Raw genomic sequence first — 14,801 nt, 5'->3', positions numbered from 1 at the left:
CAAAGTTTTCTGAGAATTTCTCTCATTTCTAAATCTTCTTTAAATTTCAATGTATTCATTGTCTCAATCGCCTGTTCAACAAGTATAATTAGCAAATTTATTTCTTGCATCTGTCTTTTCTAAAACCTTGATGGAACTCACCTATTTTTATTTTAGTATCAATTTTTATTAACTTGTTGCTATTAATATTTTTCATAAGTTAGCTAAAGACCAGCAGTGAGTGTGTTACTGGCAACAGTGTTCTTGATGCTTGCTTCTTGAAGAGAAGGCAGAATGAGGCCTTGGAATCAAAATAAAAAAAGGGGTGATTCCTTGCATGGAGTAGGTAGATTGAGACTATGAAATCTAATCACTTCTTACCAATAAACATATAACCACCCTATACATATCCCCCCCGAACCGTTGAGAAGGTTCAAAATTCTAATGCGGTTCAGCTCGGGAACCGAGTTCTTTTGTTTATATATATATATATATATATATATATATATATATATATATATATATATATATATATATATATGAATTGTGAAAAAGTCTTTAACAGCGCTATATTATGAGTAATTTATTATTGGGAACGTGGCAAGGAAATGTATATCAATAATAAAATTGTACTTACAATAATTAATTAAGATTTCCGGTGGTTTTATTATTGATATACATGTATATGATATTGACACTGACAATTTTATCTCTTCCATATACTGAAATTGATAATTTATTATTTTACTCCAAAAGTTTCGATCCTTATATACAATTTACTATAGAAAAGGAGAATACTGAAAAATCGTTACCTTTTCTTGATACTAAATTTATAAGAAACGAAAATAATAAAATTTTAATTGACTGGTATAGGAAACCGATAAGTTCTGGAAGATATATCGATTATCATTCATATCACCCACGTAACACTAAAATTAATTTAATCAAACAGAGGAAAAATAGGGTAAAAAAAAATCTGATCCAATTTTTCATAAAAAAAAAACATTAAAATACTTTACAAAGTTTTTTATGAATACTCATATCCTCCATATCTTTTGAAACGAATTTTGTATAATTCATTTGACATTGACATTGAATCATCATTTTCAAACGTCACTTCTAACATTTCTTTTTCAAATATTTATACACCTCTACCATATATAAAATCAGTTACTCCTAAACTTACTGGAATCTTTAAACAACACAGTATTAAAATAGCATACAGTCAAACACTTAATATTAAATCTATTTTTACTTAATTAAAAGATGAAACACCAATCAATAAATTGCATAACAGAGTATAGAAAATACCTAGTTTAAATTGTGACAAAAAGTACATTGTCATTGGACACATAATGAATTATGAATCTGCCAAAGTTTTGACAACTGAAAAAAACTACAAAAAACCTTTATTTTTAGAAACAACATATATTGCCCAAAATTATCAATGCATTAATAAGAAAACTGATTTAAATAACCTTACTGTAATTTATACATATCTTTTAGGTTTTGAAAATACAAATTCTATGAAAATTCCACGCCATTAAATACCAACTAACCTCACCTAACCTATAAATTTCAACTTCACTTATAACGACCTAACCTATAAAATTTATTGTCATTTATATTCTAGCCAATGAACTTTCGAACATTCTCAACGGTTCGACTCCCACTTTGGTGCCATTATCAAGAGAAGAGTGGGGGGTAGGTATAGGGTGGTTATTTGTTCATTGGTAAGAAGTGATTAGATTCCATGGTCTCAATCTACCTACTCCATGCAAGGAATCACCCCTTTTTTTATTTTGATTCCAAGGCCTCATTCTGCCTTCTCTTCAAGAAGCAAGCATCAAGAACACTGTTGCCAGTAACACACTCACTGCTGGTCTTTAGCTAACTTATGAAAAATATTAATAGCAACAAGTTAATAAAAATTGATACTAAAATAAAAATAGGTGAGTTCCATCAAGGTTTTAGAAAAGACAGATGCAAGAAATAAATTTGCTAATTATACTTGTTGAACAGGCGTTTGAGACAATGAATACATTGAAATTTAAAGAAGATTTAGAAATGATAGAAATTCTCATAAAACTTTGAGAAAGATGAAACTTTAGGACCGAGCAATAACAAATCGTTTAGCTAGTAACCAGTGTCGGTCGTTACGCTTGCGTCAAATACTAGTCTTACTATTAAGTAAGATTTATCTCGTTGTCTATAATTAAGAGTACGCCCATTAAAATATTTCAAAACAGAGATTCGCCACGTAAATCTAATATATTATCTCTTAATGGTAAGTTGCTCCTGAGCGAGCATGGAGAAATTGATGGTATACGCACTTACGCAGTGAAAAGAAAGAGAGGAAGCTAGTTATAAAAGGGTTGGCTGTGAACACTCCTGCGACGGACATTGAACTCTAGTTGAATGAAAATGGACTTAAACCAAAAACAAAGTATGGCAACTGACGAGCTGTACACAGAAAAATGTTGACAATACCCGAAAATTACTACCAAATGTTGACAATACCAAATTACTACCAATATCAAACGACAATCTCAGCAGAACAAGGAACGCCTGAGTTATTGAGTACGCTCCAGAATATGTAGACCCTTATAGCAGCACTGATCGCGTAACAGGTAAAATAAAACGGCGGACAACGGGGTCGATAGGTTAAGTGATGTTAGTAAAAAGATTCAAAAATACCAAAAACACAAAAAAGGTTAGAAAGGGTTTACCCGAGGCAGCGAAATCATACACATATTACGACGACCAGACAACCGCGAAGACAAGGGTGTATAGCCTCCAGGTTAACTCGTTACAAAAAGAAAAAGACCACCCGAATCTCCCATAGAACCTAGGGAAGAGGACAGAGTCTACATGCGAAAGGCGCACGAATGAGGATGAGGACATGTCCATCTTCGTATTCATCCGTGGGTTTATCCGGGAGTGGATGCTTAGAGGAGCAAGACTTCTCACTCGCACACGTGTGTGATTTTGTGGCCATCAACTGTTTAGTTATGTGTATGCACATTCCAAGACAAGGCAATTGATATAGAGTCACCGAGACACCTAGCCTCAAACTTACTGAGTAGTCCGTTAGGTTAACACGGACAGTTTGTGATATAAAAATGTGAAAACTCAATATTATAATAACTATTACCCATTCAGCGGCTAACGTTGGAAACAATGTCATGTATAATTACATTACTAGGTTCATTAAACTATAATATTGGGTTAGGAAAATATTCTTAAAAAGTTAGATACAGCGAAATGATCTAAACAAACATGAAAATGTATTATGAGACAATATACGGAAATATGGATATATTGGGTATTGTTGATAAAATACATAATAATAGTTCACTGTATAACTGGTGTTTTGTTATTTATAATAATTTTTTGTAATAATACGAAATTATTAAATGTATGATATGTAATTATTCTAAGATACATTATATACCAGCATGTCTTTCAAAATTGTAATCATTGAAGTTAGATTAATGGGAATAATGAAAAAAAAAATTGTTAATGAAATTTCAATCGACACCACAAAATAGAAATGTGTAAAGCTACGAAAAAACAACGGGATAAAAATATGAACAGGTTTTAGTGTCGGTATATGAAAATATTGACGTCGATGTTTGTTTTGTTATTGTTCATATGATTGTTCATATACTGTTATTGTTCATACACTTTACATTCATGTTAAGCCTTCTTAAACTCCATTTAAAAAGTCACGTCTAAAAACGTTAGAAGAAATGTATTTTCATAAGTAATTTGAATGACCTTCCATCAAACTCTGTTGTATGGTCTTACAAAATATCACAATATTAGTTGTTGAAATTAGTTTAGATTCTCTAAATATACTTAATGACGCAGAGATCTGGAACAATCAGAAAAACTTTTTTTGTCTTAGTAATAGTTGGCATAAGTATACATAAGTACATAAGTTCGATAAAACTGCGCAAATGAACTGTGTAGTTTACGCAGTTTTATTGTTGCGGTGTATACCGACTACTCTGTACCGTGTGCTACTCATATTTTGAATTTAGTAGTCAAAGACGCAGCAGATCCTCATTATCATAGTACCGTTTTTTTTGTCTCAGTATTATTTAAGAATCATATGAATATGTCTCATCTCAAACTAGAAATGGGATTTATTAAAAAACACATACATTAACTTCGAAACTGTTAGTGAATTTAGATGGTCGAGTTGTTTTCTTTTCGACCAAAAAGAAAACTGTCTAGTGAATAAAATAACTTTTTCGTTCTATTTCTTAAGCAACGCTAAGGAAACCTCACTAACCATCTACAATACACATAAATCCTCCAACTTTTAAAAAAGCGTTTCTAGAAATTCCTAATAAAAATCCTGTGACTTATTGCTTTATTTTGATGCCTCCAAACATAAATCCGGTGTCGGCTACGCAAACACTACACACCACAAGTTCCTTCCGCTAACCTTGGACACGTAGTGTCTACAGTATACAGCATCCTTCGGGCTTTAAAATATGTACTGACTCTCTTTCGTCCATACAAACATTAAAAACATATTCACTGACCACCCAAAACATCTACCAAACTCACATTGCCAATGATAGAACAGTCTAACTCATCTGACTTCCATCGCACACTGGAATCACTGGAAACAAATTTGCAGATCGACATGCCAAAGGAGCTTCCAACAATGCTCCTGAAATCGTAGTTCAGCTTGATAATGACCTCAAGACTTATTGTGATATATGTAGCAAGAGACAGCAGTACATAACATCCATCCATCTACTTCTCCCCCGCGCGCAATTTTTTTGAGCTGGAGAGAAGCTGTGACAAGAAGAAGACTCCGCATTAACAACACAAAAATTTCTTTCTTTTAGGCACAGCCTCATTGATTGTAGACAAAACTCTACCGCATACCATCAGTTTAATCTGGAACCTAACCTCAAGGAAACACTCAACTGGATTTTCTTATTATCAAGTTGTTTCAGAAAATATAATTAAGTTTTTAATTATGTATCTTTTGTTTGTTATGCGTGGCGATAAAATTAAATAAAAATAGGAATGTTCAAAATAAAAGCTAGTTGACTATTAATTGGTTGATAGCAATGTCAGTTACAGGAGCAAGTACAGAAAGATCTTTCTCAAAATTAAACTTAATAAAAAATAATTTATATGAATTTTCAAAGATGAATCAAGAAAGATAATTCAATTTGTATGTAACGTAACGATCTAACCAATAATTTTCTCACTGCATTTTTATTCCTGGTAAGATAAAGAGAAATTATTGTATTTTGTATTGTATTGTATTAAAGTGTGATAAAAGCTATTTGGTCGTAAATTATTAAGGAGATAAGTAGGTAGATTATAATTTCTTTATAGGGGATAATTATTCAATGCAGCCTTATGGTCTGTTGTGCTCCAGCTCAGAGCTGCTGTCAACACTAGATCGCACCGAGTGAAATCAAATAAGTACCAAGCAGCTGGCTGGCTGCCCATCACAAGTGACTCCTTATTATTTTAAGAATATTACTTGTAACAGTAAATGAAAATGCATTGGCATCTGCTAATATATCTGTAATGATTTGGGTTCAGAATAAACATATTGCTATTAGATCTTTTAGAACAAGAATATAAAGACAATTGTCGCGTAATCAGAAATCGCACGTCAAATGTATTTCATTTGATGTGAGATTTCGGACAATGTGAGCTAGTTTTTGTCTCTTTCATTTTTTCTACATATCGTTTAGACATTATCCAACTTAAATTCCGTAAGTTGAAATTATATCCAAATTTTACGATTTATTAGAACTACCTGAAGAACCTTCACATTCATTCAAAAAGCAACACGATGAAATTTATTTACCAACAATGGAAATGGACCAACAAATTCAATCAAAAGGATATTTATATATTATATTCATGAGTCAAATTTATAGAAACGTATAATTTAGAAAATATTTTTTTGACTCATTCAGAGTAATTCTTCCATTTAATTATGTTGATATTCTCGATCTTTTCAAATAAAACTCTTTGAGACAGTTTCGCATTGAAGCAAATTTTGGAAATTGAATAATTTCCAAGATATTTTTAGCATATTTTTGCGACCTCTATTTAGAAAATGTTAATAATTCACACACCTGCCTGTATACATAAAAAATCTATCATCTTACACCTCCTCTTATTAATTATCAATGATTCACATTCTTTACATGAGGAATTATTGATTATTTCATCTGTGATGAGTCATTACCATGAATTCCAAAATATTGGAAGCTAAATGATATCCGATGTCATAAATAATACTCAAAAAGCAGTTCGGTACAGTAAGGAGACTGGAATATGGAATAAACAATAGTAGATACAAACCAAATATTCATATGTCATCATCTCCACCTATCAAAGAAAACTTATGTTTTTATTTTTCGCATACAGATTCTTCGTTTTTACTTCTTTGATACAAATAACGATAAATACTTTGTTTTTGAGAATACCAATTTCCAAATAATAGAAGCATTTTCTATTTCCTTGTACCCCTCGAGAGTTGGCTCAGTAGCATTTGGCTCTATAGGCACAAAAACATGCATAATAATTTTTTAATGATTCTATATTATTCTATATTTCCCAATACCGAATCATATCTTTTTTTGATCTCCCTCTCTTTTATTAACGTATTAAATTTGCTAGCACTATATGTTTTGTTGTCTTTTCTTATTCATCCTTGTTATGTGGCTGAACCACTTCTCTTCTTACTACGCTTCTTTTATGTCCCTCAGATATTTGATCTTTATAGCTAGTATAGTTTCGTAGAGCTTTCTACTCTGGATCGTTTATTACATCTTTTTCGTTACTTCTAAGGAATCAAAGATATTTGTTTGTTCTATTTCTCTACTGTTAAATGCTATAATTGTTGATATATCACTATTGACCAGTATCATGATCTTACTCTTTTGTTGTCACATCCTTTCTGTTAATTTGAAATATATATATATATATATATATATATATATATATATATATATATATATATATAAATATAAATATTTCTTCAATTTCTTATTTCTTAGACCTTTTCATATTGTTCACGTTTCTAGATGTTCTTCATTTTAGGTCTCTTTTGTTTCAAAATTTTTCAAAATTAAATAGAAATAAATTGACGTTTCGACTCAACTTCAGTCTTTATCAAAATATATATGGATGAATGAATCAATATTCATGGAATAAATTTTGAATCCCATTAATTTAAACGTTTTTACAAGAATTAATATAATTAGAAACCACCGAAAATCTTAATTAATTATTGTAAGTAAAATTTTATTATTGTTATAAATTTATACATATTTTTTATATTGTATTTGACCATAATTTCAGTCTCAGGCGAATGAAGACATAAGTATTCGAAAGCTCGGAATACATTAAAGTATATAAAATATATTAAAGTTAGCCCACTTTGGTATTTCCTTGCCACGTTCCCAATAAGAAACCGCTCAGAATATAGCTGCCAAAGACTTATTTACACTTCACATACAAATATGGGATACTTCCAAACCATCTCAAGAACTTATGGTCAATTAGCTGTTAAAAATTTCAAATCATGGTCCAAAATCAAAACGAAAATGGCGAAAAAATATAACAGAAGATGCTTCCTACTACAATATTGAAAAAAGAACATTCTTCCCACCTTTCTACAGAATAATATCAAGCATATTGAAAAAATACTCATACGCCATGAACAAGAGACCAACAGTAGTTATTTCATCTATAATAGGTTAGTACATAAGCTTTTAAATAATGAAATTGTTTGTAATCAAAAAACAATATTCAAACTTGAATATGATCTATCACAATTTAAAAACCAAATAATTTTGAAAATTTTTCTCGCAGACAAGTTATTTATAATAATTTCATAAAATTAAAAACAAACAAAAGAATAAACTTAATAATCTTATTAACAAAAAAATCAAATCAGTTCTTAAAACCCAAGATAATTGGATTAAAAATATTTCAAATACAGAGATACCTAAGGATATTTTACAGTTTCTATCCTTAGGATCTAAATTCAGTATCGAACCTATAATTAAAATAACTAAGATATTTCAAACAAACTATGTTAGCCAATATTGATTACATATCCTATTTCGTAGAAATTGAACAAGAAAGAAATGTCGTTATAGCGAAAGCAACGAACATTTTAAATAACCACATTCATGAATCGAAACAATCTTCTGTTTTAGAGATTTATTATATAAAACCAAAAATTTTCTAAAAGAAAATTCAAATTTAATAGTCATACCATCTGACAAAGGCAATGTCAGAGTCATTATGGAGAAACAACAGTATTTAGATTTATCCAAAGAACTTATCTGCAATAATACATCATACAAAGAACTTAATAATGATCCAACTCTAAAAACAACTAATAATTGTAACAAATTAATAAAAAAGTTTTTAACAAAGAACAAATTGACAAAGAAACCCAGAAGAATTTACCAAACTATAACGGTATTTCTGCTAAATTCTACTGTTTACCAAAAATTCATAAACCTACTCTATCAGGTAGACTATTGTAGCATCAATTAACACTCCCATCGAACCCCTTACAAATTGGTTAACTGAAATTTTGACTAAATCTTATGATTATCACAATAATTATTATAAAGAAACTCGTTTAAAATCAAAGAAACTTTTAATTATATGATATTAGGACCGAATTATGTATTGTTAGGATTGGATGTAATATCCCTATTTAGTAATGTACATTTAAATAAATGCCTTACAGCTCAACAACATAAATGGAGCGATATAAGTAAAAATTGCAAACTTAATAAACTCTATTAGATTCAATAACATTCATTTTTAACAATACATATTTCTCTTATAATAATAAAAATTACCAGCAAATTTTTGGAACACCAATGGGGTCTTCAATATTCCCTATATTAGCAGATTATGTAATGGATTATATCTTGGACTTTGTAATATCTGTTTTACCCTTCAAATTATTCTTCATTAAAAAGTATGTAGATGATATAGTTGTATCCCTCCCATATAATGAAATTGATAATTTATTATTTTACTTCAATAGTTTCGATCCCTATATACAATTTACTATAGAAAAGGAGAATACTGAAAAATCGTTACCTTTTCTTGATACTAAATTTATAAGGAACGAAAATAATAAAATTTTAATAGACTGGTATAGGAAACCAATAAATTCTGGAAGATATATCAATTATCATTCATATCACCCACGTAACACTAAAATTAATTTAATCAAACAGATGAAAAATAGGGTACAAAAAAATTCTGATCCAATTTTTCATAAAAAATAAATACTATACAAAGTTTTTTATGAAAACTCATATCCTCCATATCTTTTGAAACGAATTTTGTATAATTCATTTGACATTGAAATATCATTTTCAAACGTCATGTCTAAAATTTCTTTTCCAAATATTTATACACCTTTACCATATATAAAATCAGTTGCTCCTAAACTTTCTGGAATCTTTAAACAACACAATATTAAAATCGCATACAGTCAAACACTTAATATTCAATTTATTTTCACTAAAGTAAAAGATAAAACACCAACCAATAAATTGCCTAACATAGTATATGAAATACCTTGTTTAAATTGTGACATTGGTCAGTCGAAAAGGTCACTGATCAGTCGGATAACTTCTCACAAGGGTGATAGCAGATCATAACCTGATAGATGATCATTAGCGACTCATGTCTATCACGAATGACACAATATGAATCTGCCAAAGTTTTGACAATTGAAAAAAAAACCACAAAAAACGTTTATTTTTAGGAACAACATAATATTTCCCAAAATGATCAATGCATCAATAAGAAAACTGATTTAAATAACCTTAGTGTAATTTATGCATATCTTTTAGATTTTGAAAAAAAATTCTATTCTACTAACTAACCTTACCTAACATATAAATTTCAACTTCACTTATAACGACCTAACCTATAAAATTTATTGTCATTTATATTCTAGCCAATAAATATTCAACTACATTCATAACGACCTAACCTATTGAAATTTAATGTTATCCGTAAATTTACCAATCAGTATTGAACATCATTCACTAAAACTTATCCTTATCTAACTAAAAATTCAACGTCATTCAAAATCTGACCAATCAAAAATTAATGAAAATTCCTATAATAACCAGAATTAATATTTCAATTAATTAATATTTCTATCAACGTCAATTTGAATATTGAATTATATGAGTTTAAAAACATTTACAAGATTAAATAATATCAAAAATCACGGGCAATCTTAATTAATTATTGTAAGCAAAATTTTATTATTGTTATACATTTATACATATTACTTATATTGTATTTGACCATAATTTCAGTCCCAGACGATGAATACATAAGTATTCGAAAGTTCGGAATATATATCGAAGTTAGTCCACTTTGGCGTTTCCTTGCCACGTTCCCAATAAAAAACAACTCACTCATTTCTTAAAGATAAGTCGAAACGTCAAAATTTATCTTTCTTTTGAAAACTATAATAAAACTTATTTTAAAACAGAAGAGACCTAAAATCAAGAACATTTAGATGCATTAATATATCAAGAGGTCTAAGAAATAAGAAATTTAAGAAAGATTAATTTGACGTTTCGACTTTTCTTTAAGTCTTTGTCAAAATATGATATTGACACTGACAATTTGCTTATTTATATTGATCTATAGATCACCTTTATCATGAATATCAAAATAAGGATAAAATCAACTTAGAACTTTGTTCTAATAAGAAAAATTAATCTTTCCTTGGTCCCTACATCTCAAATACATAGCAGTTATAGAAACTATGTGGAAGAAATTATTTACATATATATATATATATATATATATATATATATATATATATATATATATATATATATATATATATATAAGAGCGGTTTTTTATTGGGAACGTGGCAAGGAACAAGGAAACACCAAAGTGGACTAACTTCAATATATTTTCCGAGCTTTCGAATACTTATGTATTCGAAATAATTAATAAGATTTTCGGTGATTTTTTATATTATTAATGCTTGAAAAAATTTTAAACTCATAGAATTCAGAATTCAATATTCAAATTGACGTTGATAGAAATTTCTATCTATAGAGTCTATAGAATCTGTAGAAATTTCTATCAACTTCAATTTATTTGGGTATTTATAGTTTTTTAATGAATGTGAACCATTTCTGAAAATTCTCTTTATCGTATATTAGATTCGGTTCCAAGAATTTTTTAATCTTTATAATTAAATTTGTTTTTATGATATTTCATGGTTCGTTAATGCAGTTTTATTTTTTATCGTATTCATGACCTTTTAGTCTATTTTCTAAATACTGAGAGGTCTACCCTATATAGACATATGATAAGGAAGAATGTTTTATGATTTCGTTTCTATTATGTTTTTTGATTGATTGTAGTTTCTTTTAATGCAGTATCAGCCAAATATATTATCACTATTTTTTCGTGACATAGGATGACATAAATTCAAGTTCAAATATGTTGAGGACCAAGTTGGTTTCGTATACAATTCTGTTCTTATATTATTGTTAAATTTATTTAATTTGAAATCAAGAAAATTGATTTTATTATTTTGTTCGATTTCGATTGTGAATTGAAGTTTTTTGTGATGAGAATTTAATTCTTTGGTACGACAATAATGCAATCATCCACATATCGGAAAAAGAAAGTAATATTCATATCAAGTTGGCTTAGGACAGTTTCTCGAGATATTCCATTACTAATTGTGCTATGCCGCTTGAAATGGAAGCTCCCATAACACAACCATCAATTTGTTGGTATATTTCATATTTGAAGTACGTTTTTGTAAGTGTAAGTTCTATAGCTTTTATAAATTCGTTTGGATGCATTTCTGTATATTCTTTAGTTGTGTCCCATTTTTTATCAATATATTTTTCACAATGGTAATAGGAATATTTGTATATAAAGAAACATCATCTAACGAAATAAATACATATTCGTTAGAATTTTTATACTTTGGTTGTTTTGGAATAAAATTTTTTCAAAATATTTTTCAAATAATTTGATAATGTGGTAAGAGTTTGAATACTCGAAACAATCGGTTGAAGGGTAATGTCAGGCTTGCACAAGCAAATAAATGTACGTCTTTGTAAATATGCCTGTGATACCCTTAATCTTGTCGCAATTTTATATTTACAAACAGTGAACGATGATACTCCTTTCAAACTTTCAAAACGACTTAATACTTATGCTTGAGATGTCTTTTTCAAATATTCTTAAACATTGCGCCAATAATTTTATTGTTTTATAGGTAGTTTTTAATTTTTGGATGAGCCAAAAGAGATCGATTTTTTGGAGTCACTTCCAAATCAGAAAGGAAAGGAAATTAACACAAATATGCATTTGAACACGTTATAAACACAATATTAAACATAAACAGGCATTTTACTTGAGAATAATAAAAATTATTCAATACTTACAAATTTGTAGTTTCAGTTCTTTAGAAATAAAACTTCTGGGAGTATGTTATACTAATTCATTATTATAAAAAAATATTCTCTAACATTTAAAAATAGAAATTATTCTTTGAAATTATTTATTTAATAATAGAGTACTGTGAATTATTTAAACCAAAAGCTACATTAATAAAATCATCAATAACTCTAATTAGATTAGTATTGGCGCAAGTATGTAGTTTCGTAAACTAGCCATTCATTTTGTATGTCATGCTTTTGTTTAACAACTTTGAACCAGCACTCAAATAAATCGATGAGTTTCAATATGCTGCTTTTTACTTTCTAGAGAATTTGGAAACTTACAATTTTCCACTAGACAAACATAATGCTAATGCCATGTCAACGTCCTAGTGACAATTCGAGAAATTTTGATGGATTACATTTTTTTGTCACATCATACAGACCTAATCTATATTTAATTTCATATTTACATTTTGCAGATACAACAATTCAAAATGAAAGATGACTTATAACCGTTTCCAACGATAAAAATCTATTTTTCATTAAAACTTGAAATAAATAATAATGAAATAAATTTGAAAGTTTATTTCCGATTCTAACGTCGCTAGACTTTTTGGCAGACCTAAGTATTACATTTATTTTTAAACTTTGTGAGATTGAACGTAGTGTTCAACATGGAACAGTATTAATCAAATTTTCAAGGGCTTACAAAACTATTGACGCACACAAAAATCAACTCAAGTGATTTTCAAATTCAGAAAAATCCATTTGCATAAACTGTTCCTAGCCTAAATATCTCCAGATCTACTATTTGATTTAGTACAAGTTATTTTCAAGTAATTATATGAATAATGTGAGGCGATTTTGTTAAATACCACTAATAATAGCATATAACATATATTACTTCATTATACACTCTTCTGTTGTTACTACTGTCAAAATAATTGAGATAGAGATAGCTAATTATATTTACTATGTTATATAATAATAAAATATCAAAATTTCAGTTAACTAAACCGTGAGACATTACTTTGAAGTGTTTATTGATGCTAGAATTCGTCTAGCTGATATAGATTTATGAATAAATATTACTCTCTTTCAATTATAACTGTGACTATTAAATTTAAATTCGAACTTATAGTTTTATATAATAGTTCTTCAATATACAGGGTGATTCATTAAGAATCTCCAATCTCTGAACTAGACCTCTAAATATGATGATTCTGCTCAACATGCCTTATGCAAATATTGATAGTTTCCGAGATACGGGGTGCTCAAAGTTTTAATTTAAATTTTGATTTTCGCAATAATTTTTCATGTTTTCACAATTTCTCTTTGTAAATTGGCAATTCTACGTTTTTTTGGCATGAGGAATCATAATTTGCATTCTAATTAAACATTGCTAATAGAGGGCGCTTGTTTGTGTTAATTAAATCAAAGTAAACTTTTTTTGGGCTAAACTTACAACTAAAATAATAGAAAAATATTGAAAAGCGTTAAATTCTACAAAAAAAGTTACTCTTCTTTGATTCGTGTAACTTAATCGGTTATCGAGTTATTTGCTTCTAAAAAGTTCAATAAATTTGAATTTTTTCATAAAAAAATTTTATTATTCCTTAAATATGTAACAATAACAAATTTGTAAGCAAAAATAAAAAAACTTCAAAGCAAATGCTCAAAATGCCCACCAGTTACTATACACTTTATGATCCGCTTTCGTAAAGATCTCTCAATATCAAAATCACATTCGTGAATTAAGCGGTGGTTTAATTTTTCGTTTTCGTGTAGAAGCAAAAATTGGATAATAATAAGAATAAGTACCACATTAGTATACCATTTATTAACAATTTAGTAATTAACAAGTGTAATAGTTATTTATCAAATAATGCCTAGGCATAACGATTTTTCCAATAATGAGATGCGCGATATGATTTGTGTGTTTGCTGAGTCAAATTATAGTGGTCCAGCCTATATATATATATATATATATATATATATATATATATATATATATATATATATATATATAACCTAACCAAATTGTTGGCTACGATATGTTGATGACACTTCATTTGGACCCATGGAAGAGATAATTTAGATTCCTTCCTGCTCTATCTGAATAGGGGACATCCTTGTATACAGTTCACGATGGAGGTTGAGGAGGAGTCAATTCTGCCGTTTTATGACGTCTCAATTAGAAAACTTCCTTTACACGGTTTCTGCCACTCCGTCTATCGTAAACCCACCCATACTAATCGTTTTCTCGTTACGCTCAATCCCGTTATCATCCGGCCCAACTTAACTCTGTCATTGATATACTCATATCACGATCCATCTCGTTG

General features: G+C 28.9%; 1 protein-coding gene and 1 long non-coding RNA gene across 3 annotated transcripts in view; one reads left to right on the top strand and one right to left on the bottom strand.

Moving 5' to 3' along the window:
- The window catches only part of LOC130442898 (uncharacterized), a 76,587-nt gene that overhangs the window by 40,521 nt on the left and 21,265 nt on the right, over nt 1–14,801 (top strand). The window lies entirely within an intron of this gene.
- Nucleotides 1–14,801, bottom strand: part of LOC130442894 (cAMP-dependent protein kinase catalytic subunit 3) — a 99,065-nt gene that overhangs the window by 80,064 nt on the left and 4,200 nt on the right. The gene's annotated exons all lie outside the window — the stretch shown is intronic.

Source organism: Diorhabda sublineata, chromosome 4 (genome assembly GCF_026230105.1).
Source record: "Diorhabda sublineata isolate icDioSubl1.1 chromosome 4, icDioSubl1.1, whole genome shotgun sequence".
Classification (NCBI taxonomy): Eukaryota; Metazoa; Arthropoda; class Insecta; order Coleoptera; family Chrysomelidae; genus Diorhabda; species Diorhabda sublineata.
Note: the sequence above shows the minus strand (reverse complement) of the source record. Positions and strands in the feature narration are given on the sequence as shown.